At 43.9% G+C, this 21,696-nt stretch overlaps 1 protein-coding gene across 1 annotated transcript in view; it reads left to right on the top strand.

Moving 5' to 3' along the window:
• PTPRA (protein tyrosine phosphatase receptor type A) overlaps nucleotides 1-21,696 on the top strand; it is a gene marked incomplete in the record, with an annotated part of 4,245,980 nt that overhangs the window by 227,412 nt on the left and 3,996,872 nt on the right. Inside the window, 1 exon segment of the mRNA XM_044064105.1 lies at nucleotides 2,611-2,728.

Here is a 21,696-nt window from a genome sequence, read left to right as displayed (position 1 = left end):
CAAATCTCCCCAACGACCTGTCTCTATAGGGGTTCCCCAAGGATCCATCCTTGGACCCCTACTCTTCTCTATTTTCACCAATAATCTAGCCTCTGCCACCCAACATGGCACACTCATACGATACGCAGATGACTCAACCATCATCTGCTCAGCCCAGTCCCTACCCAAACTGCAAAAAGTCGCACAGGAAGCCTTTTCCTCTGTTGAAACTTGATTATCCGATGCCCGCTTAATATTCAACCCAAACAAAACTAAACTACTCATCTTCCAACCCACCAAACATACTCAAAACAACTCTCACTTTAACATCACAGCAAAAGACAACACCACTATACACCCAACAGAACACACCAAATTGCTAGGAGTGGAAATAGACAATAAACTAAAATTTGACCATAAAAAAAGTCCACAAAAAAACTAGGAGCCGTTCTACAGAAATAAGCAACTTTTCACCAAAGCAGCAAATATTTCAGTAGCAAATTCCCACCTTATCTCCACCCTACTTTATGCCTCTCCAATATATACTAACCTAAGCCAATGCAATCTAAACCAGCTCGAGACCTGCTACAACAAAATCGCCAAATTCGCCACAGGGGCATCCTACCGTAGTCACCACTGTCTCTCACTTGCTGAACTGGGCTGGCTTGAACTCCCTCACCTCCTTCAATGGTATCAACTCACACTCGCCCACAAACTAGTAAACCATCCACTAAAAGTCCCATCCCTCCAGAATCTACTCCAACCCTATCGCACCACCAGACCACTAAGAATCAGCAACATAAATCACTTACAGGTCATTAAAGCCAATAACTCTGCTGGAGAAGCACTATTCTCTTGCGCCGTAGCCAAATTATGGAACTCCCTCCCACCCACAATTACTTCCATACCGTCATGCTCCCACTTCAAAACTTTGCTAAAAGCACACCTAAAAACATGCTGGCTATGCCCTTGCAACTCCCCCTCTAATATCACCCACCCCATCCACCCACTACCTTTCTCTTCACCCCACGAACTACCTTGATTATAGCAAGCTCGGATGCTCATAAACCTAACTACTACTTGTTATACAACAGGAACTTCTTATTGTAACAGTTGTTAATGTCTGTTATGTACTTCGCAGATGATAAAGATTCTAGTTGTCTACTGAAGTACTATGTTCTTCATCTGTAACTGTTTGACTGTTTGTAATTATTAATTGCTCTGTTGATCAAATTGTTAATTGCTATGTAAATCCAATGTAACTACTCTCTGTATATTTTAACTGTGGAGCTTTTCTCCCCAGGCCTCCGCTGAAAATGGACCTACGTCCAGTCGGACACTCCCGGTCAAATGTAAATAAATAAATATAATCATTGTCGCAGTAAAGAAGAAAATAGTATGCACACTGACAAGTTTGAGTAGTGTTTAAGGTAATGGGAGAGAAATAGTCAAGTAACATGACACTGGGATGGCTGCTGGGGGGGTCTCGAGGGGCTGCTGTTAGTGTTGTAGGGGTAATGCATTACCCTGCCTAGGGCCCCATTTGACCATGGTCTGGCTCTGTTTACTGATATTAAAGCGTGCCCTCCAAGCCAATGTTACAGTGCTTGGTTGTATGAGGGTCTGTAAGGAGATCAAATCTAGGTTTACAAATACAGCCTTAAAATCTTTGCATATTAGCAGGTCACAATTTCAATAATTGATGGTAATGCCAAATGTAACAGGTCCTGCCTCCCTTTGGCACTTACTGTTTGGGAAACGGAGAAATGCAGATTTTCTTGTAAGAAAGAGTCTGTCATCTGGAAATGTTGAAGTTTTTAGCTGTGTAACAGCTGCGTAGTAAAAAGAAGTTGTGTGATTGACACCCATACATGACGACACCTTCTTGAAGAAGGAGGCGCAGTGTAGCTGACTGTAGATTTATCGATCTTTTAATATTTAATGATCTGCACACTCATATGGAGCCCTACTTTTCCAGTGATACTGAGGGTTGCCCCATTTCGTTGTGGCAAAAACTGGACAGGGGCCACAACCCTAGCACTTCTACAACCCCACCAATCTCCTCTTCCCCACCCATTTTCTGTCCATTGCGTGACATCATCATCACTTTAGATGAGGAGGAACACCTTTTTTCTGTTTGAGATGCTTTTTTTCCAGCAGATATGCAATGTTGGTTTAAAAAAAAAAAAAAAAAAAAAAAAAAAAAAAAAGCAAATCCACAGATTTAACAAACTGATAGTCTGTTTCTTTTTTTAAACAGAATAATGGAGTTTCTACGGTGTGTTCTGGACTACCAGTCAGTCGGTTTGATTTCTGGGCAGACTGGGGAGAAAACAGATGACAATGCTAGTGATGCTGAGAACACTAGACCACATTTTAGTTGTCCCTTTTGAAAATGGGAATATTAGTGACAGCACTGATATGAATTCATCACTAGAGATGTGTGTTTAAGACTTGTTCACTAGTGAAGGAAAATGCATTTAAGTGATGACATTTGGAAATGTGAGTTTACAAGCACTGTTGAACCTAAATATGCAGACCTTGTATTGGAAGCATTTAAGTTTCAAGAAAATTTTAATTTTTTTTTCTCAAATTTGAGATTCTTTACACTATTAATTTCTTTGGCTGCAGGAAACAACCCTTCTTAGAAATGATTTTTTTGCATGTCGAAGGATGTACACTTCTTTGACGGACCTCTTGGCTCATGTATCTTTTGTAGATTAAGATCTGAACAGCTTGGACTTGACAAGTGAGTAGTATTTCCATTATGCATGCCATCCCTATATTTGGTAAATTGGAGAGGTTTTAAATGTCATTGGTGATGTACATAGTGGCAGATGAAAAATTAATTTTATGTTAGTAATGACAAACTCAAATGCTCATACACACCAAGCACATGTAAGCTTAAAAGCAGTGTTCTTTGTTTGTTTGAATTTTGTATGTCAAATCACTTCTCATTTTGAGGAGAGCTTTAAAAGGTGAGTTTTACATATTATGTGTTTGGGATTAAAGATCACATGTATAGGATCACAGGAGGCCCTAGAGCCCTTACAAGCCTAGCCAAGTACAACCCATGTTCCCAAGGATATCAAGAAGTTAAGCAGAACTAAGTCAAACTCTACTGCCTCGGTCCAAGAGAGAGACAGGGGAAACTCCTGGGGTGAATTTGTGGCTTCCCATTCAGTCATCCAAATTATGCTTAAATGGGGTCAGCGAGGGGCTCTGTTTCACCTGAATTGGAAGTCTGTTACAGAGATGTAACCTCTGAGACACATCTGTCTTTCCAGCAGCTCCTGTTAATGTCGCATACTAAGTTGTTTCCTAGAGTGAGTGCTTCTTATACCATTTGATTTATGAATGTGCAGCATTTCCAGTAGAGCAGGATCTGAGATTGCTTTACATGCAAGGCAGAGGTCATCTCTTAGTATATAAGACATAGTGTAGTGACAGTGATTTCAGTCTGTCAACGTATGACTTGTGCTGAAGACCCTGAATTTTCTTTGCAAGTAGCTTTTGAGGTCTTTACAGTTACTGCAGGTGCCTGGTAAGGTGCATAAGCAAAGGTAGTATTGTCCAGTATTACTTGCTTGATGACTGAAAAGTATAGGGGAGTTATAAACTCTCTTGTTCTGTATTCAGTGCCCTTACTTATGAGGTGGGTGATATAGAAAACCTTTCTTACATCAGTGGAGATGTGGTGGTCAAAGGAAAGGTTGCTGTCAACCTGTGTGCCCAAGTCTCTCACCACTGATTCTGTGCTTAGGGTGTTAATGTGGTAATCTGCAAGGACGTCGTTTTTGCCAAAGGAGATAATACTGCATTTTTTTTTTTTTTGCATTGAGTTTTAGCCTATAACTTTAGCACGAGTTGTTTAAGTACCTCTTGTAGGATGTTGGCATCATTTGGTAACTCTGACTGCACCCAGTTTGCAATTATCAGCAAACTTTGTCAGCTACATGCCTTTTGTTTTAGCCTGTACATATGAGAAGTAGATTCCAAACAATAGGGGCCTCAGCACCAATCCCTGTGGAACACAACTGGTTATGGTTCTGTTGGTGGAAGTAGAGTTTCCTATTTTGACTGTGCTTGTTCTATCGGTGAGCCAGTTTGCAACCCACCTGACAATGTTGATCTCCAGCTGGGTGAGTTTCAGTGACGCCTGAGTGAGGAATAGTGTCAAAGGCCTTAGCCAGGTCCAGGTAGGCTGTATGCATGGATTTGCCTTCATCCAGGGCTTTGGTGACTGTCTCAAAGTCCACAAAGTTCAAGAGGCAGGGTCTCCCTTTAAAGAAGCCATATTGGGTCGGATCGAGCATTTGGAGATGTCCTATATCTTTGTTGATAAGGTCCATGATTATTCTTTCCATACCTTGCAGGATTAGGCTGGTCAGGCTTATGAATCTATAGTTCCCAGGATTAGTGAAGCCTCCTATTTAATTTAACAGCATGATGGCTGCTCTTTTCCATTCACAAGGTACAAAATCAGTGCTTAGACTGTGGTTAAAAAGAGTACCCAGCAATGCAGCTACTTCGTGTTTTAATCCATTTAGAATGTAGCCTGGGATGTTATCAGGTCCCATAGATGCTGTGTTTTTAGCTTTGGAGAGCGCATTTACGACTTGCTTCTTAACGATACTAAGTGGAGGGCAGGTGGTAGGGATGCTTTGGGGTATATGTGTCGGGGACAGAGAGGAGAAGTTTTCACTGAACCGGTCAGCTAGTAGGTTGGCTATTTCTGTGGGTTCATTATATGTGGTGCCATTAACAACCAGTTCTGCTCAGATCTGGGGTTTTCCTTTATGGTTTCTGATGTACAAGTAATGACCTCAAGGACCTAATGGGGAAATAAAAAAGCAAATGTTTTATGTTTAGTGTAAGTAAAAGGCATACTTAAAAGCTGAAGTTCAGAAACATCAACAGCCTACTCAGTATGGTTTTGGAGGCTGACCTTTTGAAACATTAAATTTGGGTGCACCTTAAACAGGCCTTTAGTTCTTCTTCGTGTTTCACTATTGCAGTCATTACATTTGGGTAATCTGCTGGCAGGCTACCCGCAGTCGGCCTGAATTCCAAAGTCCTGGTCTGGCGTCTGTTGCTGTCGCCTCTTCCCTGACGTCAGTGTGCCAGGGGTATAAAAGATGCAGCCGACGCCATTTTTTTCAGTCTTTCTTGCCGCGCGGTTCCAGAAGTAAAAGCAGTTCGCAAGTGCTGGTCGACCGACTCCTGAGATTTTCTAAATTGAATTTCAGATCTGAAGTCTTCTATACAGCTAAATAGAGAGCCAGGATTATTCAGATTGTAAGAAAAGGCTCAGAGACATTCTTTTACTACCTCAGCACAGACCTCTTGCTGTTCCACCTGTTCTAGACATTGTAGATGATGTATTTTCAGAGTCCAGCCTGTCTCCCGACTCTTTACCTCCTGCACCTGTTAAGCCAGACAGATACTACAAGGTTCCAGATTCTCATAAATTTCTATATAAAACCCTGCTGCTGACCTAGAAACTATTTCTCAGGGTCCCAAAGGGGTCAAGGCTGCTACTGTAAAACCCTGTCCCCTCAGAGATTCTAGGGCACTGGACAGATGGGGGGAAAAAGTTTACACTTCTGCTACCTTGGCTGTAAGGGCTTTAAATTGTCAGTTTCATATGCTTAAATATCAGCAATACTTAATGTCTCTGTTAAAACAGAAAATGTTGACAAATTCTGAATGTTCTGAGAACAAGGAATTGCAGGATTTATTGCATGCAGCTGAACAAGTGGGAAAACATACTTTGCAATGTGGTTATGATTCACTGGAGGCCTCTTGCAGGGCCGCTGTTACAGGTTCTCTTATTAGAAGGCATGCTTGGTTAAAGGAACAGACTCTGCCTGATCATATTACAACAAAATTATTGGATGCTCCATTGCAGCATGATACTTTGTTTGGTGTTAAGGCAGAAGAGGTGTTGAAGAAAATGGAGGTAAAGCTAAATCTATGCTGACAGTGAAGGATTTCTTACAGGTACAGCCTCCCAGATTTAGCAGGAACTGGCCTTCTAAGAATTGGTCCTTTCCCGTGTTAGACAGGCCACAAAGAGGCAGATACAGATGCCCTAGAGGCAAACAGCCCCATGGCTCATACAGGCCCAAACAATGGGGTGCTTCTACCTCCAAATGCGGAGAAGACAAATCACAGCCATATAGGAAACAGTCCCAATGACTTCCCTCTACCAATGCCAAGCATTTATCTTTTGGCAGCACCCTTAGGAGGAAAGCTAGCACTTTTTTCACAAAATTGGCACATGATCACCCAGGACAAATGGGTCCTAAATATAGTCTCTCAGGGCTACAGGATGTTCATCGTGTTACACTGCTGCAGTCATTACACTTGGGTTATCCTGCCATCAGCCGGTTCCCCAGTCGGCCTGAGTTCCAAAGTCTTGGTCCGGCGTCGGTTGCTGTTGCCTCCTCCCTGACGTCAGTGCGACAGGGGTATATAAGATGCAGCCGACCCCATTTTCTTCTGTCTTTCTTGCCGCGCGGTGCCCGAAGCAGAAGCAGTTTGCAAGTGCCGGTCGGCCGACTCCTGAGATTTTCATTCCGAATCCAGAACCGAAGTCTTCTAAAAAAGCTAAGTACCCCGTTGAGGAAACTTTTTCTTGCCTCAGACCGATGTCAGTAAAAGTTAATAAGTGTATTTCTTGTGGGAAGCAAATACCTCATAAGGATTTCCACTCCTATTGTATTCCATGCCTAGGCCTTGACCACGACATCACTGGTTATCGGATTTGCGCTAGGTTTAACAAGCGCACTATTAACCGTCTGTTTGACTTTGCCCGTCATTATTTTGGCAGAAAATTCAATTACACCATGCCGTCGGAACTTCCAATGACCGCAATACATAAAAAGCACAAGGACAGGCATCCGAGGCCCAAAACTGACGACGAGGCCTCTTCTAGGCCGGTCGCCGGTTTTCAGCGAGGCGCCTATGCAGCCCCTGACGACTGCTTCCACAGAACCACAGACCGCCTCCGACTCCCACGTGGAGCTGGCTAAGCCTTCGGACGCATTAGGTTTTTAGCTTCCCAATCCTAACCCTACAGAGGGAACCGAAGTAGCTGAGCAATCCACAGCTACAGAGGGTGTTTTCAGACTTACCCAGTCAGCCATTAAACCCTCTGCTAAGTCTAAGCCCCCCTTAAAAGCAAAGAAACAGACACAATTCTCTCCAGGACAGGCTTCCATGCCTAAGAAACAAATGCTAAAAATGGCCGCGGACGTAATCACCCTGATCAGGGGGTCCCATCCCCCTCCTGATAAAAGGCCCAGACAGGATGCAGACTATGAATCTTCTGACCAGGTGTCCATTTCCTCAGACTCTTCCTCGGACCTAGGATATTCTTTACCCCCTTATGAGGATTCTGATGCTGAGGAATCAATTCCATCAGCCTCTCCGCCTGAGGATTACTCCTTTGGGGAGATCTTACATACCATGAGGGAACATTTCCATTGGGAAGGCTAGGATTACTCAGAATCCAAGAAAAGGCTCAGAGACTTCCTTTTATTGCCTCAATACAGACCCCTTGCTATCCCACCAGTTTTAGATATTGTGGATGATGTGTACACTGAATCCAGTTTAAACCCTGACCCCTTACCCTCAGCCCCAGTTAAACCTGATAGATATTACAGAGTCCCTGACTCTCACAAATTTCTGTACAAAAGCCATGTTGCTGACCCTGAAACTATTTCTCAGGGACCCAAAGGGATTAAGGCCTCATCAGCAGAAAATCCAGTTCCCTCTGACAGAGATTCCAGAGCATTAGACAGATGGGGAAAGAAGGTATATACGTCTGCAACTTTAACAATGAGAGCCTTGAATTGCCAGTTTCACATGCTAAAATATCGGCAATTTTTGATGTCTCAGTTGAAACAAAAGATGCTTCCAGATTCAGATCCTCCTAACTTTAAAGAAATGCAGGATTTACTGCATGCAGCTGAACAAGTGGGAAAACATACTTTGCAACGTGAGTTTGATTCCTTAGAGGCCTCCTGTAGAGCAGCAGTTACAGGCTCTGTCATTAGAAGGCATGCTTGGTTAAAAGAACATACGTTACCAGATCATGTTAAGGTCAAATTATTGGATGCACCTTTGCAGTGGGATGTGCTGTTTGGAGTTAAGGCAGAGGAAGTATTAAAGAAGATGGAGGATATGGCAAAATCTATGCAAACGGTGAAAGATTTCTTACAGGTTCAGCCTCCTCGTTTTAGCAGAAATTGGCCAACAAAGAATTGGTCCTTTCCAGTCTCAGATAGACCTCAAAGGGACAGATACAGACGTCCAAGTGGTAGAGGTCAGGCACAAGGCCCTTACAGGCCTTGACAATGGGGTACACCAGGCCAGAAGGAAGGGGAAGATAGGCCTCAACCTTATAAAAAGCAGCCTCAATGACTTTCCACTGCAGCTGCCAAACAGCTCTCTCTTGGCAGCCCCCTTAGGAGGAAAACTTGCACTTTCTATCACAACTGGCATTGCATCACCAAAGACAAATGGGTTCTCAACATTGTATCTCAAGGTTAGAGGTTCCACTTTCACACTCTGCCAAGGCAAAAAGGAATGCCAAATATGCCACCAAATCAATGGGCAGAGGCTCAAAAACAAATTACAGCACTCATGGACATGAGAGAGCTATTCAAAAGGTACCACCACAGGAACAAGGATAAGGATTTTACTCAAGACTCTTTCTGGTTCCCAGAAAAGACAAAGCCTGGAGACCCATTCTGGACCTTTCTTCACTAAACACTTACCTGGATGTTCTGAAATTCAAGATGTTGACACTACAGCAGCTTCTTCCCATGATGGGCAAGAAAGCTTGGCTCGTGACATTGGGACCTCAGAGGCATACCTACATTTCCCTATCAGACAAAACTGCAGAAGATACCTCAGATTTCTAGCTGGTTCAATGCACTAGCAATTCTCTGCACTGCCCTTTGGCTTATCTACTGCGCCCAGGGTCTTCACAAAGTGCCTGGCACCAGTAATTGCATTTTGCAGGCAAAAAGGAATTCAAATTTATCCATACCTGGACAACTGCCTGATTCGAGCAGAGAGCAAGGACATTCTACTAAAGCATCTGGCGTAAGTAAAAAAGTTATTAAGTTGCCTGGGGTACACAGTAAACGAGAAGAAATCAAAACTAGTGCCCTCACAACAGATAATATTCCTGGGTGCCAGCTTGAACAACGGCCCAGGTGGCTTATCTCACGCCAGACAAGCAAGGACAACTGACTCAATATTTTCATTTAATGGCAACAAAGACCCAACTCCCTGCAAGAAAAATTCTGCAGGCTCTGGGCTACATGGCCTCCTGCATTCTGCTAATTCCATATGCAAGACTGCATATAAGGAAACTACAATGGTATCTAAAAAGTGTTTGGACTCAACATTGGAATCATTAATTTCACTCATTCCCTGCCTGCAACAGGAATTACGATGGTGGGCACAGGCCTGTCACCACAACAAGGGACAGCCATTCACTTTACTCACAGCCAGGCAAACACTAACAACAGATGTGTCAGATTATGCCTGGGAGGCCCACATGGCAGGAAAATGTATTCAGGGCACATGGCCCCTAAGCCAAAGGCATCTTCACATCAATCAAAAAGAGATGCTAGCTATACAAAATTCCCTGAGAGCCTTCAAGGACCTACTTCATCCAGGACAACTGCTGATGAAGATGGACAACACCACAGTTATGTGGTACATAAACAAGCAGGGGGGGGGGGCACACATTCCTACCCCCTCTGCAGACAAGCCATGATTTTGTGGAACACAGCAGTGACCTACCAAGTACACCTGCATGCACAATTCCTGCCAGGAAAAACAAATGCCCTGGCAGACGAACTAAGCCAAAACCTCATGGATCCTCACGAGTGGAAACTAGATCCACACATCTTCACCATGATAACAAGGAAATGGGGATGCCCAGACATAGATCTTTTTGCCTCCCCTCACAACTGCCAACTTCAGAGATTCTGCACAAGGAAATGGGGATGCCCAGACATAGATCTTTTTGCCTCCCCTCACAACTGCCAACTTCAGAGATTCTGCACACGGACCTATCACAAACAAGCATGGAAAATGGATGCCTTGTCATTCAGCTGGAACAACCTTACAGTGTATGCCTTTCCTCCACTGCCTCTCCTCCCCAAGGTACTCCTAAAGGTCAGACGAGAAGCCACAAATGATACTAATTGCCCCAGACTGGCCACACCAACACTGGTACTCAATCCTAAGGAGCTTGTCCCAAGGCCCAGCCTGGACATTGCCTCAAATTCCTCATTTACTGACCCAACAAAATAATCGGATCCTGCACAGCCAATTCAGAACCCTAAATCTAGCTGCATGGCGGATAGTGTAACAGTTCGGAATACACCTCTCTCTAAAGTGGTTATGGATGTTATTTTGGAGGCCAGGAGGCCCAGCACCAGAAAATCTTATGCAGAAAAATGGAAGAGATTCTGTGCTTGGAACCAGGCACAAGGAATTGACATGCTTGTTCCAAATATACCTCGGATTTTACAATATCTAACTGAGATGCTGGATGAAGGCCTATCCTTCTCATCAATTAAGATCCATGCCTCTGCCATTTCAGCTCATTACAATACAGACCCACCTATTTTTTCACATCCATTGCTTAGGCAGTTCCTCAGAGGGGCCAAAAATGCAAGACCTCCAAGGAGAGCACCAGTACCTGCATGGGACCTCAATTTTGTCTTGGAAAAACTCACACAGCCTCCTTTCGAGCCAGCCAATACAGCTGAGATAAAATTCTTATCATGGAGAACAGCTCTGCTCCTAGCAATAACTTCAGCAAGAAGAGTCTCAGAGTTACAGGCATTAATGGCTGTGGAACCTTTTATTATCTTCCATCCGGACAAGGTTTCTCTAAGGACAAACCCAACATTTATGCTTAAGGTAATGTCCAGTGTGGCTCTTAACTAAACCATTCATTTGCCCACTTTTTCCCCAAACCCACAGAATAAAGGGGAGAGACTTCTGCATTCTTTGGACATACACAGACCGCTACGCTTCTACTTGGACAAAACTAAAGCTTTCAGAAAGACTGAGCAGCTTTTAGTTTCATATGCTGCAGGATCACAAGGAAAGGCTATCTCTAAGCAGACTATTTCAAAATGGATAGGACACTGCATTCGTTTCTGCTATTCACAACATGGCAAAATCAGTGCCTAAGGGCATTAGACCACATTCTACCAGGGCAGCAGCCACCTCAGCAGCCTTCCTCAGAGGAGTACCAACCAAGGATATTTTGGAGGCTGCAACCTGGACTTCAGTGCACACTTTTACTAAGCACTACCACTTACCTCTTTACTCTACTCTAAATCCAGAGCAGGCTTTGCCACTGCAGTTCTGCAGGGCCTTATAGCTACTCCTAATCCTATTTAGACCAAGCCGCCCAACCTCAGTTTTGGGATTCAACCCAAGTGTAATGACTGCAACAGTGAAACACGATGAACATTAGTACAGTTGTGTACCTACCATAAATGTAGATGTTAGAGTGCATTCACTGTTGCAGTCCAGGTTACCCACCCACCATCCCCCTTTCTTTGCTGGGACTTATCTGTACTTCTCTATCCTATACAACCAATGTGGTGTATTTGCTTGTAGATTAAGGTATTGCTTATTTTAGTGCATGCTTTTATAAGCAGTGTTTTTTAGCCTACCCTTTTGGGGGCACCTGACTTCTGGGGCAAGAAAAATGGAAGAAAATGGCATCGGCTGCATCTTTTATACCCCTGGCGCACTGACGTCAGGGAAGAGGCGACAGCAACCGACGCCAGACCAGGACTTTGGAATTCAGGCTGACTGCGGGTAGCCTGCCAGCAGGATAATCCAAGTGTAATGACTGCAACAGTGAATACACTCTAACATCTACATTTATGGTAGGTACACAACTGTACTTTCCTTACCGATGTCAGTAAAAGTTAATAATTGCATTACTTGTGGGAAGCAAATACCTCATAAGGATTTTCATTTGTACTGTATTCCTTGCCTAGGCCCTGATTACAACGTGCCTTGCTGTCGGTTTTGTGCTAAATTTAACCAACGCACTATTAAGCATCGGTATATTTTTGCATCTAAATGTTTTGGTTCAAGATTTAACTACCCTGAAATGTCATCTGTTAGCAATCCGACTACCGGAGTTCACAAAAAACGCAAGGAAAAAGAGACAGACCGCCGAGGTCCAAAACCGATGACGAAGCTTTTCCTAAACCAGTCGCCAGTACTCAGTGAGCGCTTTCGCAGTCCCTGATACCTGCTACTTTTGTGTCGCAGGCCTCTACCGAGACCCATTCGGAGTCCATTATGCTGCGAGATTCGCAAAGTATTGAACCCACGGATGTCTCTCCCTTGGATGGGTTCGGAGCCGCTGAGCAGGCACCGGCATCTGAGGGTTTTTTCAGGCCTCAACATTTTTATATTAAACAGATGCCAGCAACAAAAACAAGGTCAAAAACAACTTCTATGTCTAAAAAAATGACGCATGAGCCACATGCTCAGGCCCTTATGCCTAAAAAACAGATGACCAAAATGGCTGAGGATTTAATTACCTTGATCGGGGTTCCCAACCCCCCCCTGCTAAGAGGCCTAGGCAAGGCACTGATTATGAATCTTCAGATCAGGTTTCCATTTCTTCTGATTCCTCTTCTGATCATTTCACCTTATGAGGATTCTGATGTAGAGGAATCCATCCCATCTGCATCTCCTCCTGAGGATTACTCCTTTGGAAAGACTTTGCATACTTTAAGGGAACATTTTCACTGGGAGAGTCAGAACTTCCCTGAATCAAATTAGAGGCTTAGGGATTTCCTTCTTCCTCAGCATAGGCCTTTGGCAATACCTCCTGTATTAGACATTGTTGATGATGTGGTCTCGGAATCAAGCATGGCTTCCGATTCCCTGCCTCCGGCTCCTAGTAAGCCAGACAGATATTGCAGGGTTCCTGACTCCCACAAATTTCTTTTCAAAAATCCTGCTGCTGATCCTGAGACTATTTCTCAGGGTCTCAAGGGTGTTGAGGCTTCTTCAGCCAAAAATCCTACCCCTTCTGATAGAGATTCCAGGGCACTGGATAGATGGGGTAAGAATGTTTATACGTCTGCAACCTTGGCAATCAGGGCTTTAAACTGCCAGTTTCATATGCTTAAATATCAACTGCATGTTATGGGCTTACTGAAACAGAAAATGTTGATTTCTGATTGTGTGGAAAATAGTTCAGGATTTATTGCATTCAGCAGAACAGGTTGGAAAGCATACTTTGCAATGTGGTTTTGATTCCTTGGAGGCCTCTTGTAGGGCCGCCATTACTGGATCTGTGATTAAAAGGCATGCCTGGCTCAAGGAGCAAAATCTGCCTGATCATGTTAAAGCTAAATTGTTGGATGCCCCTTTGCAGCATGATACTCTGTTTGGTAATAAGGCAGAAGAGGTTTTAAAGAAAATGGAAGACAAAGCTAAATCTATGCAAACTGTAAAATATTTCTTGCAAGTGCAGCCACCCAAGTTCAGTTGGCACTGGCCTACTAAAAATTGGTCCTTTCCTGTGTCCAACAGAGCCACTCAGGGCAAACCCAAGCACTCAAAAGGCTTCAGATATCAATCACAGGGTTCTTACAGGTCGAAGCAGTGGGGTGCCTCCACTACCAAATCTGGAGGAAACAAAGCACAACCCTACAGTAAGCAGTCTCAATGACTTTCCTCTAATCTCCAAGCACTTCTCTTTTGGCAGCCCCCTTGGGAGGAAAACTAGCACTTCATGCTCAAAATTAGCAGTGAATTACCCAGGACAAGTGGGTATTAAACATAGTATCCCCGGGGTACAGATTTCATTTCCATACTTTGCCAGTTCCAAACGGATGGCCGGATCTGCCACAAAACCAGTGGGCAGAGGCCCAGAAACAAGTCATGTCTCTCATGGATATGGGGGCTATTCAACCGGTACCAGAAAAGGAAAAAGGACAAGGATTTTATTCAAGGCTTTTCCTGGTACCCAGAAAAGTCAATTCCTGGCATCCAATACTGGACTTATCGATTCTGAACACGTTCCTGGACATTCCAAAATTCAAAATGCTGACTTTACAACAGCTACTGCCTATGCTAGGCAAGAATGTTTGGTTAGTAACTCTAGACTTAAGAGGCATACCTGCATATCCCAATAAGGGAATCCTGCAGAAGATACCTCCGCTTCAAAGCAGGTTTTTTTGCATTACCAATTCTCTGCACTGCCCTTTGGCTTATCTACTGTGCCCAGGGTCTTTACAAAGTGCCTGGCACCAGTAATTGCATTCTGCGGACAAAGAAACATTCAAATCTATCCTTATCTGGACGATAGTCTCATTCAGGCAGAGGACAAGGACACTCTTCTTGAACACATGGCGTTTTTAAAAAGGCTTCTAGCATGCCTAGGGTACACCATAAACGAAAAGAAATCACAACTGGTACCCTCTCAAATAATTACATTCCTGGGTGCAACCTTGAATACAACTGCCAGATGGCTTACCTCATGCCCACAAACAAATGCAATTGACAACATACTTCAAACAAATGGCAACAAAAACCCAGTTATCTGAAAGACAAATTATGCAGGCTTTGGGGTTCATGGCATCGTGCATTCTACTAATTCCATATGCGAGACTGCATGAGGAAACTTCAGTGGTACCTAAAAAGTTTATGGAGTCAACATTGTCACAGCCTGGAAACAATGATACCTCTCATTCCCTTCCTACAACAGGAGTTTCTTTGGTGGGCAGAGACATGTCACCAAAACAAGGGACCGTCATTCACTTTACCCCCTGCCACCCAAACCCTAACTACAGACGCATCAGACTATGCTTGGGGGGCCCACCTGGCAGGGAGATGCATTCAGGGCAAATGCAGCCCAAACCAAATGCATCTGCATATCAACCAGAAAGAAATGCTAGCTGTTCAGAATGCTCTGACAGCCTTCAAGGACTTATTTCATCCAGGACAACTACTGATAAAGGCGGACAACACCACAGTTATGTGGTACATAAAAAGCAAGGAAGTACCCATTCCTACCCCCTTTGCAGACTAACCATGGCCTTGTGGAACACAGCCTTGACTTACCAAATACATCTTCAAGCTCAGTTCCTGCCAGGAAAGCAAAATACTCTGGCTGACGACCTAAGCAGAAATCTTATGGATCCACACGAATGGAAACTGGATTCACAAATCTTCAGCATGTTAACACAGAAATGGGGGAGCCCAGACATAGATCTATTTGCCTCTCCCCAAAACTATCAGTTGGACAAATTCTGCGCAAGAAGTGATCACAAAAAAAGCATAGAAAGTGGATTCTCTATCCTTCAGCTGGAAGAACCTGTCAGTCTATGCCTTTCCCCCTCTGCCTTTACTCTCCAAGGTCTTACTGAAAGTCAGACAGGAAAAAACAAAAATGATCCTAATTGCTCCGGACTGGCCTCGCCAACACTGGTACCCGCTTCTAAGGAATATGTCACACCTTCCTCGGTGGTACTTGCCGCAAACACCTCATCTACTGTCTCAGCAGAACTATCAAATTCTGCACACTCAGCTCAAAACTCTGAATCTTGCAGCATGGCTAATCAACTAATTATTCAAACCGCATCTCTCAGTAAACCTGTGATGGATGTCATTTTGGAAGCCAGAAGGCCTAGTAGTAGTAAATGTTATGCTGATAAATGGAAGAGATTCTGTGCTTGGAACCAAGCACAAGGAATAGACACAGCAAAGCCCAATATTCCTCAGATTTTACAATTCTTAACTGAGATGCTTGACAAGGGCCTATCTTTTTCTTATAAAAATCTATGCCTCTGCCATCTCTGCTCATTACAACACAGAGCCTCCCCTCTTTTTTTCTCATCCACTGCTTAAACAGTATCTCAGAGGGGCCAAAAATTTAAGGCCTCCCAGGAGAACACCAACTCCTTCATGCGACCTCATTTTTGTGCTGGAGAAGTTCACCCTGCCTCCTTTTGAACCAGCAGCTACTGCTCACGTAAAATTTCTATCTTGGAAGACAGCTTTTCTTTTGGCAGTCACTTCAGCAAGAAGGGTTTCAGAACTACAGGTTCTCATGGCAGTGGAGCCTTTCATTATATTTTACCCGGACAGGGTGGCCCTCCGGGCCAATCCTTCTTTTATGCCTAAGGTGGTATCCAGTGTGGCTCTTAACCCAGACCATTCACCTGCCAATTCTTTTCCCAAATCCGCAGAACAAGGGGAAGCGGATTCTGCATTCATTGGATGTACACCGACAACTAAGATTTTACTTGCAGGACAAAATCTCTAAGAAAGTCTGAGCAACTACTGGTAGCATTTGCTGCAGGATCAGAGGGGAAAGCTACATCAACGCAGACTATTTCTAAATGGATAAGCCACTGCATTTATTTCTGCTATTTGCACCATGGTAAACCTGTGCCCAAGGGGATCAGATCCCATTCCACCAAGGCTGCCTCTACTTCAGCAGCTTTTCTGAGTGGTCCCAACCAAAGACATTCTAGAAGCTGCTACTTGGAGCTCAGTTCATACATTCACAAAGCATTATCATTTACCTCTCTTCTCTAAATCCAGGGCAGGCTTTGCCACTGCAGTCCTGCAGGACCTTATATCTGCTCCTAATGCTGTTTAGTTCCATCCTGCCATCCGTAGCTTTGGGATTCTACCAAAATGTAATGACTGCAGCAGTGAAACACGAAGAACATAGTACAGTTTTGTACACTTACCATAAATGAAGATGTTAGCGTGTATTCACTGTTGCAGTCCGGGTTACCCACCCGCCATCCCCCATTCTATACCTTTTCTTTCCTTCACTATACTCAAAAGCCTTTGTGGTGTATTTGCTTTTAGTTGAAGGTAAATTTTATGTTTCTAAGGTGCATTTATATAGTTACAGTTTATTTATATATATTTTTTGCTCCCTATTTAGGGGACACCTGTAATCTCGGGCAAGAAAAACTGATTAAAATGGCGTCGGCTGCATGTTTTATACCCCTGACGACCTGACGTCATGGAAGAGGAGACAGCAACCGACGCAGGCCCCAAGACTTTGTTATTCAGGCCGACTGAGGGCAACCTGCCAGCAGATTACCCAAATGTAATGACTGCAACAGTGAATACACTCTCTAACATCTACATTTATGGTAAGTGTACACAGCTGTACTTTCTGCAGTGTGGAACATAATTTTTAAATTTGATGGTAAATTTGACATGCACAGTATTGCGATACATGTTTCATTAGTTCGGTGCCTGATCTGAGGTAATATTACTCCTGGATAACAGTTTATAGGAGGGAGGGGCTGTCTGGCTGAGAGAGTAATGAAGGGAAGTGTAGTGCATTTTCCCCCTTAACATTAAAAATTAAAAAAAGGGAAATCAGAAAATTGATTTTATTTAAAGCATCCCAAAAGTTTGCTTTTTATTTTATGATGACCGGGTTTTTGAACTGACAGTTATGGGTACGAAGGATAGGCAGCCAACTTTAGGCACTTTATTTTGTTCCTTTGGACCTCCCAACACCCACATGGGATTTACCAACTACTGCCCCCTGACTTGCTGTATTTTTTTTTCTGGGGCTGGTTGTGGATTCTGAGGATGTCTTGGCGGCTCTGCTCAACTGTGCTTCAATTTTTTTATGGCTCACCCACTTTCCTTCTCTCACCCACCATGCTGGTTGTTTTTATGTGCGAGGGCAACCCCTGTCTCTTGGACCCCCCCCCCCCCTTAGGGAGCATATCATGCATGCACTCAAGCCTCTTAACAGGTACTGTTATGATTCTGTCATAGTCCTTGTTTGTGTGAATGACTTGAGAAGTACCTCTCTTGACTGTATGAAGAAAGGCATGATTGAGCTCGCTGAATGTGTCCCAGTCAGGTATGTCCCTAGACTTCAGCAGCATCCTACCATCACCCAGAGTGATGGCTCAATACAAACAGAAAATGCTTGACTATAACAATTTGCTTAGTTTCTGGTGTCATTCCAAGGGGATCCCCAGTACCCGACAGCCTGGGAAGACATGATTGACAGACCACGATGCTTTGCCAGAGATGGCCTTCATCGGTCTCCCCTGGGCTTCAGGCTTTTGGCAAAAGCTTTTGCCTCTCACGTAGTGCCTTTTTTAGGCAAAGTCATGAGCACAAAATTACCAGCATGAAAAATTCTTCTAAACGAAATTTCAAGGTCATGCTGCTAAATGCTAGGAGTCTTAGCATGAAACTGCACTCATTGCAAGCATTCATTGCTCTGCAGGATGCTGACATTTGTGCAGTCACTGAAACCTAGTTTAAAGCTGTGGAGAGCACCCCAGCCTTTCCAGGTTACTCATCCTACCATACTTTCAGACCCCAAATGGAGGGATACAAAGCCAAAGAAGGTGGAGTTTCAAAATTTATCAAAGACGTACACACCTCCAGGCTGGTCAAACGGTATGATGCACAGGAGACACTCCAAGTGCAGTTAACTGTTGACAAAATGCTTATTCAAATATCTCCTAGGTAACTCCGCCCACCAATGAGCTCATTGAATTGATCGCTCAGTGAGCATGGAAGGCCCCCAACACCATTGAGCCAATCCCTTGGAGACCAGACAAAATTATTACTGCTCCTAAAGACAAGCAATTTTTGACTAAAGGTATGCTAGCAGATGCCATGGTCATGGCAGCAACCACAAAAAAAGAACTAGCTGAATAATGTTCCTTTATCCATTTTCCCAACAAGGACTCTGTGATGGATAGATTTGGGAAACATGTCTATGCTTCGACTTTCTCCTTAGTCTCTGAACTACGTGGCACATTGCACTAGGTTACAGAGGGATCTGATTAAAGAGCTTTCAGATACCTTCTCATGATCCATTTCTGAGGAAGTACAGGCCTCTGTTACTTCTCAGCTGACTACTCTCCAGACTGTTTCTAACTCTTCCATGAGGCTCACTTTTCATGCAGTCAAAGGAACGAGTAGAGCAGAGGGCTTAGACATTTCCATTAGGAAGTACACCTGGATGCGTTTGTGTTACTTTGCAGAGCCTTTAAAATCTACGTTTGTCTATGCTCTTTTTGACAGCATGTCCTTATTTTGACCCTAAGGTGAAAGACTCATTGCCCAGATGTGAGAAAGATGGGAAGACCCTGTCTGTCTTGGGCATACGTTTCTCCACTCTTCAGATTCTTCTCCAGGAATCGAAGTAGTGGAAATATGTAGTTCAGAAAATCCTAAGGGTTTTTTTCAAGACGCGCATGGAAGTTGTTCCCCAGAGGCAGAGGGGGGGACTCCAATGGTAGATGTCACCCTTGCGGCAGAGGAGGCCCGCAAAACCAAGGGTCCGGAGAAACCTTCTTTGGCAGACATTTCTAGTGCTCCTGAATGGAGGCACGATTACCCTCCTCTGGAGGCAGTCTGGGGTCAAATGTCCCTGCCCTCAAGAGCCTGGCTAAAAATGACATCAGACACCTCGGTGCAGAGGATCATTTCCAGAGGATATTTTATACCATTTTCCCGTCCTCCTTCCCATTGCAAAGAAAATCCTAGTTGTTCCACCCAGTCAGAGGAACAGTCAGCTATTCAGGTACAAAAGCTGCTAGAAAGTCATCCAAGAGGTCCTACGAGAACTGCGAGAATCCAGAACTTGTTCAAGCTTCTTTTTAGTGCCATAGAAAACAGCAGGGGACTGGAGACCAATCTTAGATCTCAACAGCTTGAACAAGTCTATTTTCAACAAGTTCAGATTGTCATGGTTCAGTCCATTCTTCTGTTTTTGGAAAAGGATGACTGTATGTGCTTGATAGACCTTCAGGATGAGTATAATCACACAGAGATGAACAAGTGATTCAGGAAGTACTTCCGCTTCTGGCTAGGAGAGAGTCATCGTCAGTTCAGAGTTCTCCCCGCAGCCCCCCAGGTATTTACAAAGTGCATGCCGGTAGTAGCAGCTCAATTGAGACTGCATGGATTCTGGGTGTTTCCATATCTAAACTGGCTCATTTCCACCTTAGCCAGGTATCAGCTGTTGAAGGCAAGAGACTACATTCTCCAGATGTGTTCATCAAGGGATATTCATAAACTGTGAGAAATCCTATCTAGAGCCCACTCAAAGTTTAAACTTTGTAGGACAAATTCTCACCACAAAAGAAACAATAGCCTCACTCCCCCCTTTGAGTGGAAACAATCATATTGCAAGTCATGAAAATCTGCAGCAACAAGATCTCAGCACAACTGTTTTTTCAGACTCTAGGTCCATGGCAGCAGCAATAATGCTAGTCCCACTGGACAGATTTTGCATGAGAATTTTGCAGTGACCTCTATCAGTGCAATGGTCTATCCTTCACTAACTGATGTCAGCTTAGATGAGGATCACCAATATATGCAAAAAAAAACAAAACAAAAAAATCTCAGATGGTGGATTCAGTCTGGTTAAATTTTACAAGGTCTTCCATTTATTCTCCCCCAGCCCAAGGCCACGGATGGTTCCCAGTTGGGGTGGGGGCATTTTCTGGGGAAAACAGTCCAAGGCACTTGGTCCCCTGAATAGGCCAGCTTTCATGTCAACATCCTAGAGATGAGAGCAGTGCTGTTAGTATTGTAGGCTTTCCAGGATGCTCTTCCCTTGGGGACGATTGCAATTCAAAGTAGTCTGGTGCATCAACAAACAAGGAGGAACCGGATCCTATCCCTTCTGTCGTGAAGCTGTCAAGAGTGTGGCAGTGGATGATCTCATCCAACTGCTTTCTCATAGCAACACATTCCAGGGAAGTCTCAATGTGATAGACAATTGAGCAAGAGCTTTCTTCTACCTCACAAATGGTCCCTCAAAATGTGAAGGAAAGGATATTCCATCAATGGGGTCAGTTTTGCTGCAGTCTTTTCACCTCTTCATCTCTCCCCTAAACAACAAGTGCAGCAGCTTCTTCGCCCTGATCCTCCCACATGGGGAGTCATGGAGGGAGTTAGCCCTTCGGTCTTACTTTATGACTTTTGCCCGACTGCATTAATCCCAAAATTTCTACAGAAAATTACCAGGTTAAAGAGCAAAGTAATCCTCATTGCACTGTATTGGCCTTGGCAGATATGGTTCCACTTCCTTTGGGCTTCACTTAATTCAGCAGCCGTGGATTCTTGATCCAACTCCAGGTCTCCTGTCTCACCCAACAAGCATGATTCACTCAGATATACCCAATGTCAGACTGACTGCCTGGCTTCTCCAATTCCATTAATAGCCAGACAACCTATGATCTCCTCTTCAGTCTGCATACTCCTGTCTTATAAGCCATCTTGCATGTAAGCTATATTCCAGTAAATGGAAAAGATTTGTTCGCTGGGCACTCCAAAATAACAATGATCCCTTCTCCGCTCCTATTCATAATATTCTTGACTTTTTAGCCCAACTTTTCAAAGGGTTTGCATCTTCAACAGTCAGTCCAGGTGGCAGCAGTATTCAATTTTAGTATTGGTTTCCTAGGTTCTTCAGTTGCTTCACATAAACCCTGCAGTCTTTCTGAGAGGAACACTTCTTTTAAAAGTCCCCTTATAAAAACACTACTCCTCCTTGGTACCTGAATTTGTTGCTGTAGGCTATCGTACACCTTCCCTTTTAAACCAGTAGCCAAGTGCGATCTCAAGTGACTTTCTTCTTGGCCTTAATTTCTGCAAGAAGACTTTGAGATTCAA

The sequence above is a fragment of the Protopterus annectens genome, chromosome 2.part2 (genome assembly GCF_019279795.1).
Source record: "Protopterus annectens isolate FY-2018-M chromosome 2.part2, PAN1.0, whole genome shotgun sequence".
NCBI lineage: Eukaryota > Metazoa > Chordata > Ceratodontiformes > Protopteridae > Protopterus > Protopterus annectens.
This window is presented reverse-complemented; position numbering and strand designations above follow the sequence as displayed.